Below are 23,963 nucleotides of genomic sequence, written 5' to 3' on the forward strand. Positions count from 1 at the left end.
TTTCCCAGTCGTGTATGGTTCGCTGGAAGAGTGATGGCCGATAAGCTTTCGTGTGGGTTCGAAACTCTACAGTTTTTTCTTCGTGGTATTTTCGCGAGATATACGTAGCAATAAGCAATATATTGCTTGACTTTTCTTCCAGTGATTGTTCTGAAATCGTGTAATCATACAATAAAGAGTATTTTTACATATGTATTCGCAGTTCGCAGTACGTTACATTTCTTCACATTGAGTATCAGTTTGCACCCCCTGCACCAGGTGTCGAACCTCTCCAGGTTTCCTGAATTTTGCTACAATTTCCTAGCATTCCGACTTCTCTGTATACAACAGCGTCATCCGCGAAAAGCCTCCAGAAATTTTCGATGTTGCCTACTATGACATTTGTACATATTGTGAGAATATCACACCCTTGGGATACGCCCGAAGTTACTCTTAGATATGAAGATTTTTCATCATTGAGAATGACCTGTTGTGTTCTACTTGCTAGAGACTCTTCAGTCCAGTCACAGTTTGTCTGATACTGTGCACGCTCGTATTTTGCTCATTAGGCGGCTGTGCGGAACTACATCGACAAAGTTCCGAAAGTGAAGGAACGCGCCTGTATCTACTGCTTTCTAGGTCTCTGAATGAACTATCGTTGTTGCCTGTACCCATGTTGATTCCTATAACAAGATTTTCGGCCTTCAGAAACCTCATAATACACGAATATAAATCATGTTCCAATATTCTACAACAGACTGACGTCATAGATACAGGTCAACAGTTCCGTGCGTCTGTTTGAGGTAAATACGTTTCCTGTCAAAACGACGTATCAACGCGAGAACTACCACAAAATCCGAGCTTTTTCAAATATGATCCCAAGCTTGGGGCAACAGTTATTCGTTCAAACTGGCCTGCCTCAAAATAAACAGTATGGCCTTCAGCGAACGCTGGCAATCGTCATATCGCTGTTTTACACGGAATAAAACAGACCTGACGTTAATGATCGAATATTGAAGTAAAAAGCATGGGTATATAAACGGGAATTGTGACACCTCACCTTCTGCAGCTTTCGGAGCAGCGGACGTGTAGGCGACGCGTTGGAGACTGGTCGCCACCACGCATATCTCGCGTGAAAACCGTACGGCACGCCGGAAGTGCTGAGATTAGCACGACCTGCCCCCACATACTGCTTCCGCCTGCCACCAGGAAGGTCTTTGCCGAGTTACTACGATTCCAGCGAAACATGATTAACTTCGTGTGGCTAGGAGGCTTCCTCGTCGAACTCTCACTTACAAGTTGGCATTGTAATGACCTTAAGACCTGCTTAATTGTTAAAGTTATATGTTCATAATGACGTTTAAGGACACGTCAATAATTAGTTGCTTTAATGGAGGGGGAAGAAAGGAAAATAATAAATGATGAATGTGGAACGAATTAGAATTCGGCCGACGAACTTTCAGTGGCTGACCACGATTGTTTGCGGAAAACTTTGATATATGGAAAGCCTTGCTCTCTTGTTACTTGTTATAGAATAAGTCGGTTTGTTGCCCTATTATATCTGAGAATCGATTTTCAACGGCGAACACTCCGTAGCACTGAAAATATGTAGTATTAATAACGGCGACAGTGTTTCTGTTAATGCAATAACTGCATTTATTACGATACATCTCTAAAGAACATTGTATTGGGTAGAAGCTCGACGACCAACAAGCTCAAGTTAAGTACCAGCTGGATTGACAACATCAGTATTTTTAAGCCGGAGGAAATGATAGTTGGAGATTCTACAACCACATCTGGACTCCGCAAGTCATCGGCGTCGGCGCCCAATGCTCTGTGTATCACTGTCACTTCCCATTCCCCCCCCCCCCCCCCTCTGCCACCCCCACCGCTCCCCCCCCCCCCTCTTTTCCTCCCACAGTGACAAATATTTCCCGAGAAAAACTATTGTCGGTAAGTCTCCACGTTGGCAGGTGTCTCTCTAAATTTTTCACCGCGGTCTTTTGCGAGATGTACATAGGATGAAGCAGTAAGTTAGTTGACTCTTCTAGGATTGTACGCTCTCGGAACTTCAGTAGTAAACCACACTGTGATGTGGAACATCAGTCTTGCAGCGTCTGCCACTGGAGCTGGTTGATCATTTCCACGACGCTTTCGTGCTTACTAAATGAATCTGTAACGAAATGCGTTGCTTTTTTTTTGTATTCTATATTTCCTCTATCGATCGTACCTGGTACAGTACTGGCTAGCAGAGTTCAAGTATTGGTTGAATGGGGGTTTTGTAAGCTACATCCTCTTTTTGACGGATAAAATTCCGTGACGGTTCGTCCAACGAATCTGTTCTTTAACGTGGTCGCTACATTCTAAATCGCTCCACATCCCTTGATAGTCTAGGTTAAGTAGCTTCTTCCAGTGATTGTACTGAGACACTGTGATCATATAATAATAGATCTTTCCGTATATGTATTCACAATACGTTACAATTGTTTATGTTGAGGGGAAATTGCGACTCCCTGCACCAAGTGTCGATTCCCTGCAGGTCTTCCTCCATTTCACCACAATCTTTCAGGATGTCGACTTCTCTGTATGCAACAGCACCGCCCGCGAAAAGCCTCATGCAGCTTATGATGTTGTCTACTATGTCACTTATATATACTGTAAAAAGTAATGAATGGATATCACTCACTTGGAATACGCTCGAAGTTATTTTTACGTCTGAAGACTTCTCTCTTTTGAGAATGGTATGCTCTGTTACGTTTGCTAGGAACTCTTCAATCTAGTCACAGTACCATGTAAACCACTCCCTGATATCTTAACAGATCTCGTGTTATACTGTCCCTTCTCCTTGTCAGTGTTGTCCACATATTCCTTTCCTCTCCGATTCTGCGCAGGACCTCCTCATTCCCTACCTTACCAGTCCACCTAATTTTCAACATTCGTCTGTAGCACCACATCTCAAATGCTTTGATTTTCTTATGTTCCTGTTTTCCTACATTTGATGTTTCACTACCATACAATGCTGTACTCCAAACGTACATTCTCTGAACTTTCTTCGTCAAATTAAGGCCTATGTTTGACACAGGTGACTTCTCTTGGCCAGGAGTGATCTAGTTTTCGGTACTAGTCTGCTTTTGATGTCCTCTATGCTCCGTCAGTCATCGGTTATTTTGCTGCCTAGGGAGTAGGATTCCTCAACTTCATTTGTTTCGTGACCATCAATCCTAATGTTAGGTTTCTCGCTTTCCTCATTTCTGCCACGTCACATAACTTTTGTCTTTCTTCGATTTACTCTCAATTCATTTTCTGCACTCATTAGACTGTTTACTCCATTCAGCAGATTATGTAATTCTTCTTCACTTTCATTAAGAGTAGCAGTCTCATCAGCGAATCGTACCATTGATATCTTTTTAACTTGAATTTTACTCCCACTCCTGAACCTTTCTTTTATTTCCCAGACTGCTTCTCCGATGTACACATTGAACTACTACATCCCTGTTTTACACCCTTTTTTATCCGAGCACTTTGTTCTTGGTAGTCTAGTCTTGTTCCTCTTGGCTCTTGTACGTATGGTACATTACCCGCCTCTCCCTACAGCTTCCCCTACTTTTCTCAAAGTTTCAAACATCTTGCACCATTCTACATTGTCGAATGCTTTCTCCAGGTCCACAAATCCTATGAACGTAACTTTATTTTGCTTTAGTCTTGATTCCATTATCAACCGAGACGTCAGAATTGCCTCTCTGGTGCCTTTGCCTTTCCTACAGCCAAATTGATCGTCATCTACACGTCGTCACTTTTCCTTGCCATTCTCCTGTATATTATTCGTGACAGCAACTCGGATGCATGGGCTGTTAGCTGATTTTGCATTAATTCTCGCACTAGTCATCTCTTGCAGTCTTCGAAATTGTGTGGATGATATTTTTCCGAAAATCAGATGGTATGTTGCCAGAGTCATACTTTCTACACACCAACGTTAATAGTCGTTTTCTTCCACTTCCCCCAATGATTTTAGATGTTCTGATGGAAAGCTATCTGTCGCTTCTGCCTTGTTTGATCTTAAGTCCTCCAATGCTCTCTTACATTCAGTTTCTAATACTGGGCCCCTATCTTTTCTAAATTGACTCCTGTTTCTTCTCCTATCACATGAGACAAATCTTCCCCCTGATAGAGGCCTTCAGTGTCCTCTTTCCACGTATCTGCTCTCTCCTCCACTCTAACTGTGGAATTTCCGTTGCGCACGTAATGTTACCACTCTTGCTTTTGATTTCACCGAATGTTCTTTTGACTTTCCTATATTCTGACTCCGCCATACCGACAATGATTTCTTTTTTCGATTTCTTCACATTTTGGATGCAGTCATTTCGTCTTAGCTTCCCTGCATTTCCCATTTATTTCATTCCTCAGTGACTTGTCCTTCTGTATTCCCGAATTTCTCTGAACATATTTGTACTTCCTTCTTTCATGGATTAACTGAAGTATTTTTTCCGTTATCCATGGTTTCTCCGCAGATACCTTCTTTATATCTATGTTATCTTTCCAATTTATGTGATTGCCCTTTTAGGAGATGTCCCTCCTCTTCAACTGTACTGCCTACTGGGCTATTCCTTATTTCTGTGTCTATAGTCTTACTGAAATCTTCCCGTATCACCCGACCTTTTTCTAGTATACCTCCTCCTCTTCTGGTTCTTGAGCAGGGTATTTGTTATTACTAGCTGAAATTTATTACAACAGCCAATTAATCTTTCTCCTCTCTCATTCCTTGTCCCAGGCCCACATTCTCCTTTCCTTACAGCTGCATTTCTGTCCTCATTCCTATTAGGTTTTCATTTCTCTTTACGTTCTGTACCCGTACGTTATGTTTTCAATAATTATTATTTCTTTATTGGTGATATGTTCAACAATACTGCTCTCACACTGTTTACCGATGGTGTAATTGGAGAGTATCCGACTAAAAAATCTCTTGTTCTGATTATGATGTACCGCATTTTCACAAAGTCCTGTCTTGTGTTTCATAAACGATCACTTGGTTATAACGAAGATCTTTTAACCTAAATCATACACATGGAATTATTATTTCATAAAATGTATTTTGAGATTTAGAAGTAAATTTTTGCAGTTTCGGTCTCTCCTACATGGTTCCTAGCGTCGTATACATATATGCTCCATAATCATATCGAAAAAGTATTTAATGATATTAATAGTGTACCTGTCTGTTATTCGTATGTTATAAGAAAACACAGCGTTCTTGTCTTCTCGAACGTACTCTTCAGTCTTGTACTTTTCAGTCAAATTTCAGGATTACTTTTCTAACCGGTGAGCTCTACGAAGGCAGCTGCTTAATATAGGTAGGGGGTGACACTCCGTAATTTGACTATCCCTGCTGTCCTAAGGTCGTGTGAGAAACGTAGGCTCATGTACAGCTACAGAACGGAAGTTGCCATTTGTATCTGAGAAGTGACGGCCAAGCGCTAATTGGTTTGTGGCTAGAGTTGTTAAACTACCGTACGCTACTGTAGACAGTCATAAGTTAAAGTAGACCACTGTAGTTTTCCCAGTATTTTTGGTGAGATAAGACCGTATCCACATTACCTGCATGTTAGGTGTGTTACATACCTATTAAGCTTTACTTCATGTCGATCGAGTTGATTACAAAAGCGATCAGTGCCTTGCTAGATTTTCCTAGACACTGGAAGTGGTGAACAATCTAGAAACTGAGTGAGGATATATAGACGACTGCGTAACCCAAAGAAGATTTATTTTCTAATCTCCTGTTTGCTACTTAAAAACAGTATTTGCTGCAAAATTAAAATTTTCGAATTCAGGTTTTATTCGAAAATTTTTGTTCTGCAACGTAAAACAAGGGGATATTTTACTGAAACTAAAAGAAAAAAATCAAATTTACCATATAGCATTCGAAAACGCAAAAATATATCAAATATCGCTCCAAGACTTCATCGAGCGTATATGAAGCATATTTCTGTTTTTCATTAACAACTTCCGAATTTATCAGTAATAACAGGAAACTCTTGCCTTCGAACATGAACGTTCTGTTGATCATAAAATAGCAATGAGAATTCTATAGATTTCGTATATTTGTGGATCTTACCCGTAATTGTATCAAAAATAGCTTACTTTGGTTGCATAAAAACGCAATTTTATTACTTATAGAATGCAACTTGTATTCTGTAAGCACGTAAAATACACGATGGACTAACACTGAATGATGTACGGTTCCAATTGTGTGCAAAACAAACAACGAAACGAACATAAAAAAAAAACAAGAAAAGACGTCGAGTCCCAGTTCCTGTCAGTGCTACAAATACTCCCGGTAGAAGTACCATTTACTACCTCATTTATGTAGTGTACCCAAACTACCGGACCGTAGTTGTGGTAGAGCGCAAATACACTTGTGACTATTCTGCTATTCAGCATAGATACAAAGGCGCAAGAATGTTTGAAGACAGGAAAGTGGTAATGGATTCACTTCCCTTACAAAGAGATAAGCTTATTTTCCTAGCATTGTCCGAGGATAGGCCAAGAATCGAGAGTCATGAGCCTAGTGCTCCCAGCGAGTGTTATTGTTGTCATATGTAGACGAACCACTAAGTCGTGTGCCGTGCTTGTAACGAAGTAGCGTTAGGAGGGATGCCGTACCGGCTGATAGCGTGTTCCCATCGCCGTGGGTTGACTCCCAGCAACACGAATTATTTTGGCTAGTGAATGATGATTATAAATACGAAGTGCCGATATTACGCTTTCGCGTTTCTCGTGTCTATCGCACCGCCCAGTGGATTGCAGAGTCGATAACCAGCCCAGATTCTTAAAAGAGCGCGCTACGATAATCCAATATATTTGGCTTGTGTCGAACTTAACCGTACACATAAATGTACGACAGTAAAGTGACACTAATTACGCAGTTACTTAAAAAATTCCAGACAACACAGTCTTCTGTAAAACTGGCACTACAACAAAAGTCTACGCCACTGAAGCGATAGTATGTCGACCTGCACTGACTCAAGGCCCAACTACATGTGAGGTGTACAGGTTGCCAAGCCTGTCTAATTTGAAATTTTTATTTATACGCATTAGATGGTTCAACTGTAATTGCCTGTATTCTACGTTCCTTGTAACGGTCGACGCCTTAGCAGACATTGCTGGCAATGATAATTGTAGGCTTTTAAGGCTGGTAATGACATCACCTGAAACTTCCGGGCTGACAGGCGGTGGCCGATGCATAAAACTTTCTCCTAATGTTTCTTCTCCGACTTCGTGAGACATCTTCAGAGGAAAGCGGAGAACTGCAATCAGAACACGGGGGAGCGCCGAATATATAGGCAGTGTGGAGGGCACCACAGTCCATCATATTATGTCGGCTCCGAGATTATCATTGGTAATGCCAACATTCTCGACTGAAAGTGCAACGTTGACATCCATATTGTATCTAATGGAATATTATTGTCTCGGCTACTGCAGGAGTCAGCACCGATACACACCAAGGAGGTGAGAAGTTGCGACGGATAGTGACAGAAACCCAAAATGACCTGTACATTAAACTTGAAGATTCATTGGACATTTTTTTCTAAAAAAAAAAGAAAAAAACGCAACTTCTCTTTACGAAGTGGTTTCCTGTCCCTTCTACTTGCAAGTACTTTAGCCGCTATTACCACTATTACTATTCGCAGAACGCAGGCTAAGTATCGTCTTCCTAATACTCCGCACTGATGCTCTCGAAATCTGCGACCGAACTGGGGCCGACCAGCGATGGGTGGCTGGTTAAATCAGCGATGACAGGGTCGCTGAACATTGTCTTCCTGGAAGTGTGGCGCTGCCCGCTCTTTCCACTGGCGCGAGGAGCAGCGCCTTCTTGATGCCTTTTCGTGGGGCTGCTTCTGCTAAAATTATGACAGTGTTTATGAATCTCAACAGCCTCTCTAAACATGTGCGCTTGAAACGCGATGTTTTCAGTATGATGATCGTCTCAAGCAAATCTCCACCCGCGGAGCATACCATACTAAATATTAAGGCAGAGATCCGTCAGCTTTCATAGCAGTCCGCTGATGTAATTAGGATGGAAACAGGTAGAATTTTATCTGTGGGTAAGTCATCTGATAGTAATCTGTCGCAGGTAAAGGCACTGAGGGATGTCAACGGATATAAAAGTATTATTGTTCTTACTGCAGACAAGGGTAATGCCGTGATCCTGATGAGGTGTGAGGACTGTCATGCAAAGAGCAATAAAATTTTGGCTTCTGCCACCAATTATAAAAAAAAGTCAACAGGTATCAGACTACGATTTTAAAAATTACCTGTCGATTGGTGAAAGCTTCTTCGTTCTCCTATGGCGGTAAGAAGCAACTCTGCCAAACGGAAGTGTACCTGTTTAGGACAAGTCACAGATTCCTTTGAGTCCAATTGTGAGTGCTATGGGGTCTCCCACCTACGAGTTAGCTAGAGACCTTGCCTCATTACTGCAACCTTATGTTGGTGGGACTCACAAAGTCACATTAAAAACTCGTATCATTTCATTGGCAAATTAAAAGAAACACACGTGGTCCCAGATAATACCCTGGTTAGTTTTGATATTGTAACGTTATTTACCTTGAATCATGTGAACAAAGCTACCTCATGCATAGCGGATGATTTTCCAGTGCATATTCAGTATCGTCTCAGTTGTGTGACTAGATCAGTGATTTCCTCTCAGAGAGGTCACAGTTCATAGTGATAGACGGTAAATCATCGACTAGAACAGAAGTGATATATGGCGTTCCGCAAGGCAGTGTCATGGGCCCTTTGCTGTTCCTGATTTACATAAATGATCTAGGTGATAATCTGAGTAGCCTCCTTAGATTGTTTGCAGATGACGTTGTAATTTACAGTATAGTAACATCATCAGACGATCAATTCCAACTACAAAATGATCTAGAGAGAATTTCTGTATGGTGCGAAAAGTCACAATTGGTACTAAACAAAGAAAAGTGCCGAGTCATACACATGGCTACTAAAAGAAATCCGATAAATTTTGCAATCTAAGGGCTGTCAATTCGACTAAATACATAGGAATTACAATTACGAGCAACTTAAATTGGAAAGACCACATAGATAATACTGTGGGGAAGGCGGAACAAAGACTGCGTTTTGTTGGCAGAACACTTAGAAGATGAGACAAACCTACTAAAGATACAGCCTACGTTACACTTGTCCGTCGTCTGCTGGAATATTGCTGCGCGGTATGGGATCCTTACCAGGTGCGATTGACGGAGGACATCGAAAAAGTGCAAAGAAGGGCAGCTCGCTTCGTGTTATCGTGCAATAGAGGTGATAGTGTCCCTGATATGATACACGAATTGGGGTACCAGTCACTGAAACAAAGGCGGTTTGCTTCGCGGCGAGATCTATTTACGATATTTCAATCACCAACTTTCTCTTCCGAATGCGAAAATATTTTTTTGACACCCACCTACGTAGGGAGAAATGATCATCATAATAAAATAAGAGAAAGCAGAGCTCGAACGGAAAGATTTAGGTGTATCTTTACCCGCGCGCCATTTGAGAGTGGAACCGTATAGAAGCAGTACGAAAGTAGCTCGATGAACCCTCTGCCAGGCACTTAAGTGTGAATTGCAGAGTAACCGTGTAGACGTAAATGTCGATGAAAGCCCAGGAACCTGGAAAGCCACACGGGCTCCCTCATGTCCGTGTAGGTTTCCTGAACTCATTCTGTGACAATTCGGCAGTCATCTAGTGAAAGTCTTTTTAGCTGACACCACTTTTCTTTAATCTGAGGAACCGGCGCGGGAGCAGAGTGGGCAACGTTCGGACGGTAGGCATGACGTTCCTGGCGCCCGTCCATACAACGGGCTCTAGGACCGGTATCCCCCCTTCCCGTCAATACCCACGTCTCATAACCAGAAAGCCACAATGAGCAGGAGGGACCGCAAGTAAAGAACCTACATAATTAACAAAGCGAGTCCTGCACTTCGGGTGGCGGTTAAAAGTCGTATCTGCCGTCGTCAGTAGGGACCAAAAGTCGAGTGTGCTTTTGGGTGCACTAAGTAGAGGACCATGCCTTTTAGCCAATTAACGGCACTGGTCCTGGCTATTGTGAAATACACTCTGCCTGGGGGCATCGTTCCTCCATGGGAGATAGACTCCGGCAATAACCGCTACAGTAATGCCACCATGCGTTGTGTCATCCACCAGAAGTCACCGGTGGCGTCACAAGTCAGGCGGTGTGCATCCGAATCAATGACTTGGCATCCCGGGCATAAGGGGTCTTCCGCCAGATAAATGGAGTGTAATCGCTGATGAGTACCGTACTTCCCGGTCACTGCCACGTACCACAACGAATGCACCGACGTACGTAGGAAAGGCCTGTGTGGTGCACGACGCGGCTTGTTCCAGCAGCCAACTTTGGGGTGCCACTGTGCGACCGTATTGATGGGTTGTTGCTGTTGGTAAATGCGATAATAATCTTCCGTGCTGGGCATCTGTGTACAATGCAGGTTCGCTAATAAGAAGCTGGGTCAACAAGAACTCTCTGATGTGGGCGCCCTTCATATTGGCGTGGGCAGATGTCCACGCATGACGCTTTGTGTTTAGATACAGCACTCGCGCTGTTGTAGACGTGAATTAGACCAACACCGCCTGCCCGTTGCGGCAATGTCAGGGTGGCGTATCGGACCTTAAAAATGAGATCGGCGCTCACGAAATGCCCATATGCTGCTTGAAATGTGTTGGCCATCGTAATGTCAAGGGATGAGCGTGGGCGAAGTAGTTCTATTTTGAAATAATTTACATGTGTTCTTAGGAGCATGTCCATTCGACGCAGTTTCTTCAGCTATACCAGAGCGAGTGTCTGATGGGGCATCGGCTGTATGTAGCTGCCGCCGTGTGGAGAAAATTAGTAGAGAACAGCACATTCTAACTTTTAAGTGCGGGTCACTTATCAAAGGGCGCCGCCTCTGTTTGGAAGAGACGTCTTCAAGCATCCATGTATTTTGTCTTCTTCATGTCGATGACGCTCCCAGCAAACGCTCCATACTGGTGTAGTCACTGGAGCACCGTGTGCATATCATCCCCCGATTCGGCCAAGAACACTATATCGTCGGCGAATGCATCGCAACGGAAAGTCAAAGCTGGTATGTGGATGCCTTCCAATCGCTGCCGTAGACCCTGCAAGGCTGGTTCCAGCGATGCCAGCCAAAGATCACATTGTGTTGTTGTTGTGGTCTTCAGCCCTGAGACTAGTTTGATGCAGCTCTCCATGCTACTCTATCCTGTGCAAGCTTCTTCATCTCCCAGTACTTACTACAACCTACATCCTTCTGAATCTGCTTAGTATATTCATCTCTTGGTCTCCCTCTACGATTTTTACCCTCCACGCTGCCCTCCAATGCTAAATTTGTGATCTCCTGATGCCTCAGAACATGTCCTACCAACCGGTTCCTTCTTCTAGTCAAGATGTGCCACAAACTCCTCTTCTCCCCAATTCTATTCAATACCTCCTCATTAGTTTTGTGATCTACCCATCTAATCTTCAGCATTCTTTTGTAGCACCACATTTTGAAAGCTTCTATTCTCTACTTGTCCAAACTAGTTATCATCCATGTTTCACTTCCATACAAGGCTACACTCCATACAAATACTTTCAGAAACTACTTCCTGACACTTAAATCAATACTCGATGTTAACAAATTTCTCTTCCTCAGAAACGATTTCCTAGCATTGCCAGTCTCCATTTTATATCCTCTCTACTTCGACCATCATCAGTTATTTTACTCCCTAAATAGCAAAACTCCTTTACTACTTTAAGTGTCTCATTTCCTAATCTAATTCCCTCAGCATCACCCGATTTAATTTGACTGCATTCCGTTATCCTTGTTTTGCTTTTGTTGATGTTCATCTTATATCCTCCTTTCAAGACACTGTCCATTCCGTTCAACTGCTCTTCCAAGTCCTTTGCTGTCTCTGACAGAATTACAATGTCATTGGCGAACCTCAAAGTTTTTATTTCTTCTCCATGAATTTTAGTACCTACTCCGAATTTTCCTTTTGTTTCCTTTACTGCTTCTTCAACATACAGATTGATTAACATCGGGGAGAGGCTACAACCCTGCCTCACTCCCTTCCCAACCATCGCTTCCCTTTCACGCCCCTTGACTCTTATAACTGCCATCTGGTTTGTGTACAAATTGTAAATAGCCTTACGCTCCCTGTATTTTACCCCTGCCACCTTCAGAATTGGAAAGAGAGTATTCCAGTTAACATTGTCAAAAGCTTTTTCTAAGTCTACAAATGCTAGAAACGCAGGTTTGCCTTTCCTTAATCTAGCCTCTAAGATAAGTCGTAGGGTCAGTATTGCCTCACGTGTTCCGATAGTACTACGGAATCCAAACTGATCTTCCCTGAGGTCGGCTTCCACTAGTTTTTCCATTCGTCTGTAAAGAATTCTAGTTAGTATTTTGCAACTGTGACTTATTAAACTGATAGTTCGGTAATTTTCACATCTGTCAACACCTGCTTTCTTTGGGATTGGAATTATTATATTCTTCTTGAAGTCTGAGGGTATTTCGCTTGTCTCATACATCTTGCTCACCAGATGGTAGAGTTTTGTCAGGACTGGCTCTCCCAAGGCTGTCAGTACTTATAATGGAATGTTGTCTACTCCCGGGGCCTTGTTTCGACTTAGGTCTTTCAATGCTCTATCAAACTCTTCACGCAGTATCGTATCTCCCATTTCGTCTTCATCTACATCCTCTTCCATTTTCATAATATTGTCCTCAGGTACATCGCTAATGAATAAACCATCTATATACCCCTTCCATCTTCCCGCCTTCCCTTCTTTGCTAAGAACTGGGTTTCCATCTGAACTCTTGCTATTCATACAAGTGGTTCTCTTCTCTCCAAAGCTCTCTTCAATTTTCCTGTAGGCAGTATCTATCTTACCCCTAGTGAGATAAGCCTCTACATCCTTACATTTGTCCTCTATCCATCCCTGCTTAGCCATTTTGCACTTCATGTCGATCTCATTTTTGAGACGTTTGTATTCCTTTTTTCCTGCTTCGTTTACTGCATTTTTATATTTTCTCCTTTCATCAATTAAATTCAATATTTCTTCTGTCACCCAAGGGTTTCTATTAGCCCTCGTCTTTTTACCTACTTTATCCTCTGCTGCCTTCACTACTTCATCCCTCAAAGCTACCCATTCTTCTTCTACTGTATTTCTTTCCCCCATTACTGTCAATTGTCCCCTTATGCTCTCCCTGAAAGACTCTACAACCTCTGGTTCTTTCAGTCTATCCAGGTCCCATCTCCTTAATTTAGCACCTTTTTGTAGTTTATTTAGTTTTAATCAACAGTTCATAACCAATAGATTGTGGTCAGAGTCCACATTGCCCCTGGAAATGTCTTATAATTTAAAACTTGATTCCTAAATCTCTGTCTTACCATTATGTAATCTATCTGATACCTTTTAGTATCTCCAGGATTCTTCCATGTATACAACCTTCTTTTATGATTCTTGAACCAAGTATTACCAATGATTAAGTTATGCTCTGTGCAAAATTCTACCAGACGGCTTCCTCTTTCATTTCTTCCCCCCAATTCATATTCACCTACAATGATTCCTTCTCTCCCTTTTCCTACACTCGAATTCCAGTCACCCATTACTATTAAATTTTCGTCTCCCTTCACTACCTGAATAATTTCTTTCATCTCATCATACATTTCATCAATTTCTTCATCATCTGCAGAGCTAGTTGGCATATAAACTTGTACTACTGTAGTAGGTGTGAGCTTCGTATCTATCTTGGTCACAATAATGCGTTCACTATGCTGTTTGTAGTAGCTTACCCGCATTCCAATTTCCCTATTCATTATTAAAACTACTCCTGCATTACCCCTATTTGATTTTGTATTTATAACCCTGTACTCACCTGACCAGAAGACCTTTTCTCTTGCTACCGCACTTCACTAATTCCCACTATATCCAACTTTAACCTATTCATTTCCCTTTTTAAATTTTCTAACCTACCTGCCCAATTAAGGGATCTGACATTCCACGCTCCGATCCTTAGAACGCCAGTTTTCTTTCTCCTGATAACGACGTCCTCTTGAGTAGTCCCCACCCGGAGATCCGAATGGGGGACTATTTTACCTCCGAAATATTTTACCCAAGAGGACGCCATCATCATTTAATGATACAGTAAAGCTGCATGCCCTCGGGAAAAATTACGGCTGTAGTTTCCCCTTGCTTTCAGCCGTTCGCAGTACCAGCACAGCAAGGCCGTTTTGGTTAATGTTACAAGGCCAGATCAGTCAATCATCCAGACTGTTGTCCCTGCAACTACTGAAAAGGAACCACACGTTTGTCTGGCCTCTCAACAGATACCCCTCCGTTGTGGTTGCACCTACGGTACGGCCATCTGTATCGCTGAGGCACGCAAGACTCCCTACCAACGGCAAGGTCCATGGTTACTGGAGGGGAACATCACATTATGTGTCTTAAATGCAGTGCTTTCCATTGACTTCTACATTCTCAAACCGTTGATCATTGCTGACTCTTTCGCTTTTTAGGGGCTGTTTCCGACTCTAAAGCCGAGAGATTGCCCTGAAACTCTGTTCGAATCTCCGTCATCTTTGACAATACTGTTGGCAGAACGTTTGTGACTTCTTATGCCGGAAGTCTTCCAATGCCATTACTGATGACTCTTATTTAAAATTTAATCGGTGGCGAGGGAAACCCTGGGAAATACCCAGGCTCAGGGAGTTAGTCAATCAGGGAGACGTTTGCGGTGTTCTGTCACAGCCGCACGGGCACTGCCATTACAGTACCCGTACAACATGTCTGCGTGCTCTGCATGGGTGAACGTATGTAGCATGTTGGTGTTCACTGACACAACGGACTTGTCCAATTACACAACACCCAAAATAACATATACACAGCCTCAAGACTGTACACTGTTCCATTCCAGGATTTCACACTCGGTATGCTTGCAGCTGTTGCCTCAGTTCCACGTCTCAGTGATACAATCTGTTACAGAACCCCACACCTGTTTTAGGATGGATCGGTCATCTGTCTCACCATCAGTATGTCCACCACAGGGCCTATGCCGCATTTTGGGAAGCAATATTCACAATTCATGGTTGTGTGTAGTCATGAACCTGCTCCAGCTCCCTAATTATCGAAAATCGGACAAATGTTCATAGGACATTTTCGGTTTATTTTCACATGCAGAATCGCTCCACGAATTATGTGACATTCCTCCTGAATCCCCCTGTATATCGTTGCAGGTTGCATTACTTGATTATGGATGGATTTCAGAATATAGAGAAAGTTATGCTTTAAAGAAGATCTAGTCCTTTTCATCAGTAGTTTGAAATTATTTGAGTGGGAACATCGAAGGGTGTCAGTTTATTAATGATTTTTATGCAGTGCTACTTTTATTGAGGGATTATTGCAAAAACGAACAGATCATTTATTCCCTGGAATTTATAATATCTCCCAGGACTTGGATCTTTAAATATGATGCAGACAAAAAGTTGTTTTAGTACAGTTTCAGTACACAGACAGATGTAAACTCGTAGCTAAAAATAGACAGTTTCAGATAAAACTGATTTGCGCATATTCGGGGATCTGAATACTAGCCACCTGTTGTTGGACGTCTCACCTGAGCTGAACTACTCTTCGAGCGCTCATGAACGGAAGTCTGGCAACAGACAGGGTTGTTAGTTAATCTCAACCACCGAATAGCAGAACCGCAATACCGGAACTGTGCAATGCTAGATAGCGTGTCCTGTCGCCTCATTTCGGTTTCAAAAGACTTGCGCATTGCGATGTCCTCTTCACTCCGAGTGTCCTGTGACGATGCTCGCTCTTTCATCCATACTAATCCCTGCGACCTGCGAGTTTCTGAGTGTGAAGGTACGCTTGTAAGGCGGTTCCATTTGTGTCCCATAGCGAGAAGGGAGCTCTCTCTCCTATGGATCTAGTTATCCGGTATACAACTGACAACTGAACTGCTCTTATGTGACCATTCTGCGCGACGATGTCCACCATAATCGTTGGTGACCTCTGTCGTTGTTGTTTGCGGCAGCAATCTTTTCCTCCTCATTGCGGTAGGCTACTCACGTTGGCACGTGGGAACCGAACTGCATAAGTACGCTGAAAGGAGAATTCCTTTAGTCAGGAATATATTGTTAGTCACAGTCAAATGCAGTGGTGCCACGTGAGTTCTCCATTCTGCGTTCGAACGTGACGGCAGAGGCAGGCATACTGTTTGACGACACCTCAGCATCACGCCGAACTGTTCCAGGCCCACTGTATCTGTAATGTGGCAGTTATCTCTCACCTTCTTAACACTGTATATCCGTTAAACTGAAAAAAAAAGAACAGGAATGCGGCTGCAGTTTTTAATGCTCTAGGACGTGGGGTCAGATTTTCTGGCACAACGTAAGTGTGGAATGAGAAGACGAGGTGATGTGACTAGGAGGAATCGTATGACACGCGATCTGTCTTTTAATTGTATTGCGTGACCAAGATACTACACCTTGGTGAGAGAAAGGTGCGAAGTTTTCATACGATCCCCTCTGGGCGGAAACGACCACGCCGCATCTGGTGCACAAAGTAGCCCCGTGCACACATCGCAGACGCAAGGAAACCAGAGGCTTAACAGCGCATGACCCCTGCTCAGCTTTCTAACGATCCAGGAGCTCCACTGTGCGAGTCATGGTCCACAGCTGTCGAAATCTGAATGACCGCCACCGAGCTAAGCTGGACGTTGGTCAGAACAACTTTGCCTTGTACAAGAGTGGAGAGAGGCGTTCATAGCGTCCTAAGCTTTCTCGCTTCGTGGAGAACTGGCGACTGGCCAGACGTTCTCTTAGAGTCAGCTACGGGAAAAAGTGCTTGGTAAGACGTGGATCAGAACCCTTGTACACTGGCTATTATTTCTTCAGTGGGCAGGCATTTGTAGCGTGGACACGGTTACAGCTGAAGAAATCCGTATAGAAGCTGTAAGAGTAATATCGCGCAAAGCCTCCAAAATGTAATATAACTGTGAGTGAGAGAGATGTTATAAAACGCCAGAATGAAAACCGTAGTGTTATCATTCTCCCCCCTGACAAGGCAAATGCAACTGTTGTGACCAACTATGATATAAAAATTACCGACTTATTAGACCCGCAAACAAACAGGAAACTACGTAAAGAAACCACTGATAAAGTTCTTAGATCTGTTAAGCTGTTGAAAAGCGCGTTCAGAAAAGTCTGTTCAACTCAGTTGCGCTACCACCAAGACTTTACGGATAGCCGAAGGTGCAAACAGAACATCTTCAAATGGTTCAAATGGCTCTGAGCACTATGGGACTTAACTTCTGAGGTCATCAGTCCCCTAGAACTTAGAACTACTTAAACCTAACTAGCTTAAGGACATCATAAACACCCATGCCCGAGGCAGGATTCGAACCTGCGACCGCAGCGGTCGCGCGGTTCCAGACTGTAGCGCATGGATCCGCTCGGCCACTCTGGCTGGCAGAACACTTTCCTTTAAGGCCTATTGTGAGTAGTACTGGTTCGCCCTCCGATACGACTGCCAAGTTCTTGACAATATTATTAAGATCCTATGTGGAACGATCGGATTCGGCACATTTTATCAGGACATTAAACGGGTTAGTGGCACAGCCGGAGGACACTGTTAATTTTGATTTGCTACCGGTATTGACTATCGTTCCGCTCAATGCAGCATTACAGAAGGTGAATCGGATATTTCCTTCTGATGTTCCAGAACTGTTTAAATATTGCCGCACAACTACGTATTCCACGCGGAACGATGAGTTCTATGAACAGACGGATTGTGTCGCTACGGTGAGCTCCTTAAAGCCATTTATAGCAAACTTCCCTCCAGAAAAATTGTAGGAGCAGCAGAAAACGAATATTTGGTTCCGGTAGGAGGTTGATATGTTTATTTGGGGCGGCGTGGTTGGAAGGAACTGGGTCGTTATCACAAACATCTCAACGGTATCAATCAGAAGATTCAGTTTATCGTGGAGGGGGTAGGCGGAAGATTAAAATTTTTCAAGAAATAAGATGGCAGCTTGGGCCACACGGTTTACCAAAAACCCACGCACACGGACCGTTACCTTAACCGGGATTCAAACCATCACCCACAGCAAAAGCGAGTAACATAAAAGCGTTGGCGGAGAGAACAAGGAAAATCTGCGAACCCGAGCTATTTGATGCAGAATTACAACGTCTCACGAATGCACTGTTTAATAACAATTATTCATACGCCGAGGTAAAAAGTGCGTTAAGACCACCGCGTAGAAATCATACCGATCCTCAAGAGCCAGTGATATCGAAAGTTTTCCTGCTTTTCACGTAAGACATTACTGTCCGTATAGGAAAAAATCTTGAAATAGCGGAACGTCGCGGAAATCTACAAACCCACTCGGAAGATACAAGATCACCTAAAGTTGGTCAATGATGCTAGGTAACAGATGGGAAAAGCAAGAATTTGTAGGATTCCTTGTAGTTGTATGGAGGTGCACGTGGGTACTACAAAAAAAAGGAATGCCCAGACGAACGCTCAGGTAACGACTAGAAGACCACAAAAGCAATTGCCGAAAAGGGGAGCACCTTTCGCGGTACATGCTTTGCAGCCAGAAGGCCTCCACATTCATTTCGACAGGCTCAAGTAATGCATCCACAAGGGAAACCCATTAAAGGCTATACGGAGAGGCCATAGAGAGTGTAAAACATCTCAGGAATTTCCATGGGAAGGAGGATTGCGTGAAATTGAATGGCATCTGGATTCCGGTGCTGAAAAAGACGTGCACCATTCTTCCACCATGTGGTGATAGTAACAGCTGACGACGGCAGTCGACAACAGGCAGTTGCGCTCGCGTTTTTCAAAACATGCGACGTGACGCCACTGCGTAGAAGCGGAATTTTGCTGAAACCAGTAGCGAGCTAGAGAGTACATGAGACATTTATAGGAGTTACGACTCCTCTTGAAAGTGCGCTCTGGAGATGGATACGAAACGTTTGGTTTTAAGATGCAATCCATTCGACCGCGGCATAACAGCCCAGACCATTTTATCAATTGTAACATTTCCAGCTGTGAAGGTTTACGTTTTACACAATACTCCCCAGTTGTGCACTCTCCATTCACGTTAACGTGGCCACTAGTCAACAGCCTTAATAACCCCCTTTTACGGGGCGGACGTCCAGCAGAAGAGTTAGTGAGGTTTTGCGAGGTAGTCCCACAGATTCTCTGTCGGGTTTAAATGCGGCGAGTTTGGTGGCCACGCACGCACACTGCGAGCTGTGGGACAAGTTGCATTGTCCTGCTGGTGGTGCCATCGTGCAGTGGAAAATACAATGTAGGGGAGGACATGGTCCCCAAGAACAGATGTATTGCTCAATTGTGCCTTCCACAAGGACGAGATATCCTAAAGAATGCCGTTCTCCAGACCAAAAATCTCACGCCGTACTGGCCAATGGCCATCTGTCCGATGCAGAATAAAACGTGATCAGTCTGAAAAGGACATATCGCCGTTTAGTGGGATTCCAGTTGCAGTATTGGAGTCCAAATAATCCTGTTGGCAGAACATCCACAATTGAGCATTATACCAGAGTTTGAAAATACCGCTTCAGTTGTAAATAGCTTGCCAGCCGCTGTGGACGAGCGGTTCTAGGCGCTTCAGTCCGGATCCGCGCTCCTGCTACGGTTCGAATCCTGCCTCGGGCACGGATGTGTGTGATGTCCTTAGGTTAGTTAGGTTTAAATAGTTCAAAGTTTAGGGGACTGATGGCCTCAGATGTTAAGTCCCGTAGTGCTTAGAGCTATTTGAGCGATTTTTGTAAATTACTTATTTTCACACGACCGGTTTCGGACTGTTATAAGCCCATCCTCAAGTGTCGTAGCTGTGCTGTGGTCGCCCAGGCGTGGTGTGCTGCCTACGAGCGCAGAACAGGGAATTCCGTGTATCATCACCGATGAATTGCAGTCGCAGTGGTTGCTGTGGAGGCTCATAGTAACGTTGGCTGAACGTTGGTAGCCGTTGGTTCATCTGGGCGGTCAGTTCCTCCACAGTTGCACGTCTATTGACCCTCACTCATATCTGGAGGTGTCGTTCACTCCCGTTACCTATGATCTGGGGTGCACCACACTTCCATCGGTACTGGTTTGGATAGCGCCTTTTTGACGTACACGGTATACTGTAACTTCGGCGGCGCGCGAACTGTTTACAAACTTAGAAATTTCGGAAATGTTTCAATCCTTGGCCCAGAAGCCAATGATAATGGACGACAGAAAAATCGCTCTGTTTCCGCATTACGACAACGACTGCATTATTTTCTCCATCCTTCTTGACACACCACGGCTAGTGCTGCCACCAGACGGCTGTTCGTAGTTTTGCACATCACGTCGTACATATGTGGTGGCCACATTGATGTGACTGGACCATGTAATAACACAACTGCCGCTTATTTCTGTCACTTCCCCCCAACACATATTGTAAAAATGTATGTAATATGTATTTGTATGTAGATGTGTTTGTGTGTTTGTGTGTATGTCTGTGTGTTAGTATGTTCCACATCTCGTCCTGAACCACTGGACCGATTTCAGCCGAACGTACTGTCACGCAACAATTGCTGTGGGGTTAGGAACCTCCTACGTGTAATAGTACAGGAGAAAGGACATTCTAAGTAATCAAATTCGTGAAGAACTGCCGCATAATGAATGACATTTAAATTTAAAACTTTTGTGCTACTAATTCTATTTGCAATAAATTTCTCAGACGGTGTCCATATATGCCGCTAAATTCACCTACAGTATTATCTCATGGTACAACACATTATTCAGCAGATATAACGTCATAAACAATGTCTGCGTCAAAAACTGCAGCGTTGTGCTTGAAACTCTAATACATAGATTCTCTATTACTAACACACACCTGCAGGTGAGACGAGGAAACACCTGATACCTTGCAGCGCTTTTGACGGCTTTCAACCGCGAAGCGCTAACGGCTGTAGGCAAAAACAATAACCGTCTATAGATCTATGAAGAGGCGTTGCCATACATCCGTTTACGAAATAGCGTTGAAATACAGGAAGCAGTTGCGCCAACCGTGCAGAAACTGCACTTTTACAATAGAAGATTTGAAAGCCGTTGCCTGCTTTATTCATAAATATATATCCGAGTGATGCTGGATTTTATTATCCTTACATAAAGAAAATTATTCTGAATAACCTTCAAATCGTGAGCTACACCCTTAATTTTTATGTATGAAATTAGTGGATTTACCTAGTTGTTGCCTATGTCTGGTGTCATAGTGGCGTATTTAAATTTACAAAAATAATGACAAGTTTTTACTAATGCTTTTTTAACTACAACGATCAGATTAATCATACAAAAAAAAGACAAACAGAAATTAGAAAGGGGATGGTGCTTAACTGGCAAGGAATTCATTGGGGTGGAAGCTATACAAATTATCCCCTGATTTAATCCCTTTTACAACGCAATCTAATTTTGTTTACATGAATCCATTGGGAGGCCTAGTTCTATTCAAATTGAATCTACTACGACCAGGTACACCACAAACTATGGTTCACCAGAGAACAGGAAGCCGTGAATACCATTTAACCATATGTGAAAAGCATCCGCAGCAATGCTTTTCACAGTGATTCAGGCGGCAGCAGATAACGGCCCGCAGTGGGCAAGGAGAGGTGGGCTACAATTCGCAAAATTTGCGGACTGGCGTTCTGATTATTAGAAAGCGGGAAACGTCCCTATAAAAACCTGAAACCCCAGCAGGCGAAGGACAACGTCTTTAATTCATCCCCAAGGAAAAAAGTCCAGAGCATTTAAACCAGAATACTTTGCAGGCCAAGTAACTGCTCCTCCTCGACCAATATATCTAGGAGGATATCTTCGGTTCAAAACAAGGCGTGCACGTAAGGCATTATGTGCTGGACATCCATCGTGTTGATACCACATAAGCATTCTGGTTCTTAGCGGCACTTCATCCAGAAGAGGAGGAAGAATTCGTCTGAGGAAGTTGACATACGCTGTGCCATTGATGAAATAAGGGTCAATCATTGTAGAACCAAGCATCACACACCAGACGTTAACTCTCCATTGACGCTGATGTTCCACCTGACTAAGCCATCGTGGGTTGTCGCTGGACCAATAATGCATGTCCATGTATTTACCTGTTCTTTGCTTGAGAAGGAACATTCATCGATAAATAGAACATTGGAGAAGAAGTTCGGGTTGATGAGGATTTGCTACTGTGCCCACTGACAGACTGTACACGATTCTGGAAATCATTCCAATGCAGTTCCTGATGTAGGTGTACTTGGTAAATATGAAACCGGTGACGTGCAAGAATACGACGTACACTGGTTTTAGGATTGCCAATCTCGTGTTCAGGCTGTCGTGTGCTGACATGTGGATTCATAGCAACGGAAGCGAGAACAGTAACTTCGGCAGCTTCGTCTGTGCGTTGTTGTGGGCTGAAACTTCCCGATTCCTGAAGCATCACAGACGAGAAAACGTCCGTCGGGAAGGTGGGTTCTTGTCAGGAAACATTCTCTGTACAGTTCCGCTGCCTGTGTAGCATTTCGCCTACCTTCAGCAACAACCACAATAAAAGCAGTTTGTAGGAAGGACAGCCTCTACTGTGTGCCTACTCTACACAACAGTATTTAAAAGGACTAAACTACTGTACTAAATGTGCCCGCACAAAAGAAAACAGTATTGCAATTACTGTCCTGTTAAGTTACATTCCCCACAGATGAGTAGCATTTCTACCTTCTCTTCGTTGCTGTACATTGTACTCACACAACTCTTCAACTAACGATGGTTGACGGAATGACGAGTGTGCATTCTACTTATGTTTACATTTGTCCTCTGTCAACGTCAGCACGTGTATGTGTTCCATTGCATCTAGTACCTGTATTAAGCGCTGGGAGCATCAACGTCAATGTTGTGTTATGTAATTAATAACGTTGTATTTCAGTGAATGGTACACTGTGACACATTTTTGAATAGGTGTTCAGGAGAGGAAATGAATAACTGAATAAAATACACTCCTGGAAATGGAAAAAAGAACACATTGACACCGGTGTGTCAGACCCACCATACCTGCTCCGGACACTGCGAGAGGGCTGTACAAGCAATGATCACACGCACGGCACAGCCGACACACCAGGAACCGCGGTGTAGGCCGTCGAATGGCGCTAGCTGCGCAGCATTTGTGCACCGCCATCGTCAGTGTCAGCCAGTTTGCCGTGGCATACGGAGCTCCATCGCAGTCTTTAACACTGCTAGCATGCTGCGACAGCGTGGACATGAACCGTATGTGCAGTTGACGGACTTTGAGCGAGGGCGTATAGTGGGCATGCGGGAGGCCGGGTGGACGTACCGCCGAATTGCTCAACACGTGGGGCGTGAGGTCTCCACAGTACATCGATGTTGTCACCAGTGGTCGGCGGAAGGTGCACGTGCCCGTCGACTTTGGGACCGGACCGCAGCGACGCACGGATGCACGCCAAGACCGTATGATCCTACGCAGTGCCGTAGGGGACCGCTCCGTCTCTTCCCAGCAAATTAGGGACACTGTTGCTCCTGGGGTTTCGGAGAGGACCATTCGCAGCCGTCTCCATGAAGCTGGGCGACGGTCCCGCACACCGTTAGGCCGTCTTCCGCTCATGCCCCAACATCGTGCAGCCCGCCTCCAGTGGCGTCGCGACAGGCGTGAATGGAGGGACGAATGGAGACGTGTCGTCTTCAGCGATGAGAGTCGCTTCTGCCTTGGTGCCAATGATGGTCGTATGCGTGTTTGGCGCCGTGCAGGTGAGCGCCACAATCAGGACTGCATACGACCGAGGCACACAGGGCCAACACCCGGCATCATGGTGTGGGGAGCGATCTCCTACACTGGCCGTACACCTCTGGTGATCGTCGAGGGGACACTGGATAG

General features: G+C 43.9%; 1 protein-coding gene across 1 annotated transcript in view; it reads right to left on the reverse strand.

Annotated features, from left to right (window-relative positions):
• The window catches only part of LOC126361142 (prolargin-like), a 102,949-nt gene extending 101,860 nt beyond the window's left edge, over nucleotides 1–1,089 (reverse strand). Inside the window, exon 1 of the mRNA XM_050007768.1 lies at nucleotides 1,040–1,089. The gene's annotated coding sequence lies outside the window, so the exon portion shown is untranslated. The remainder of the gene's footprint in view (nucleotides 1–1,039) is intronic.
• Between the last annotated feature and the right edge of the window lie 22,874 nt (nucleotides 1,090–23,963).

Source organism: Schistocerca gregaria, chromosome 1 (genome assembly GCF_023897955.1).
Source record: "Schistocerca gregaria isolate iqSchGreg1 chromosome 1, iqSchGreg1.2, whole genome shotgun sequence".
NCBI classification, from domain to species: Eukaryota; Metazoa; Arthropoda; class Insecta; order Orthoptera; family Acrididae; genus Schistocerca; species Schistocerca gregaria.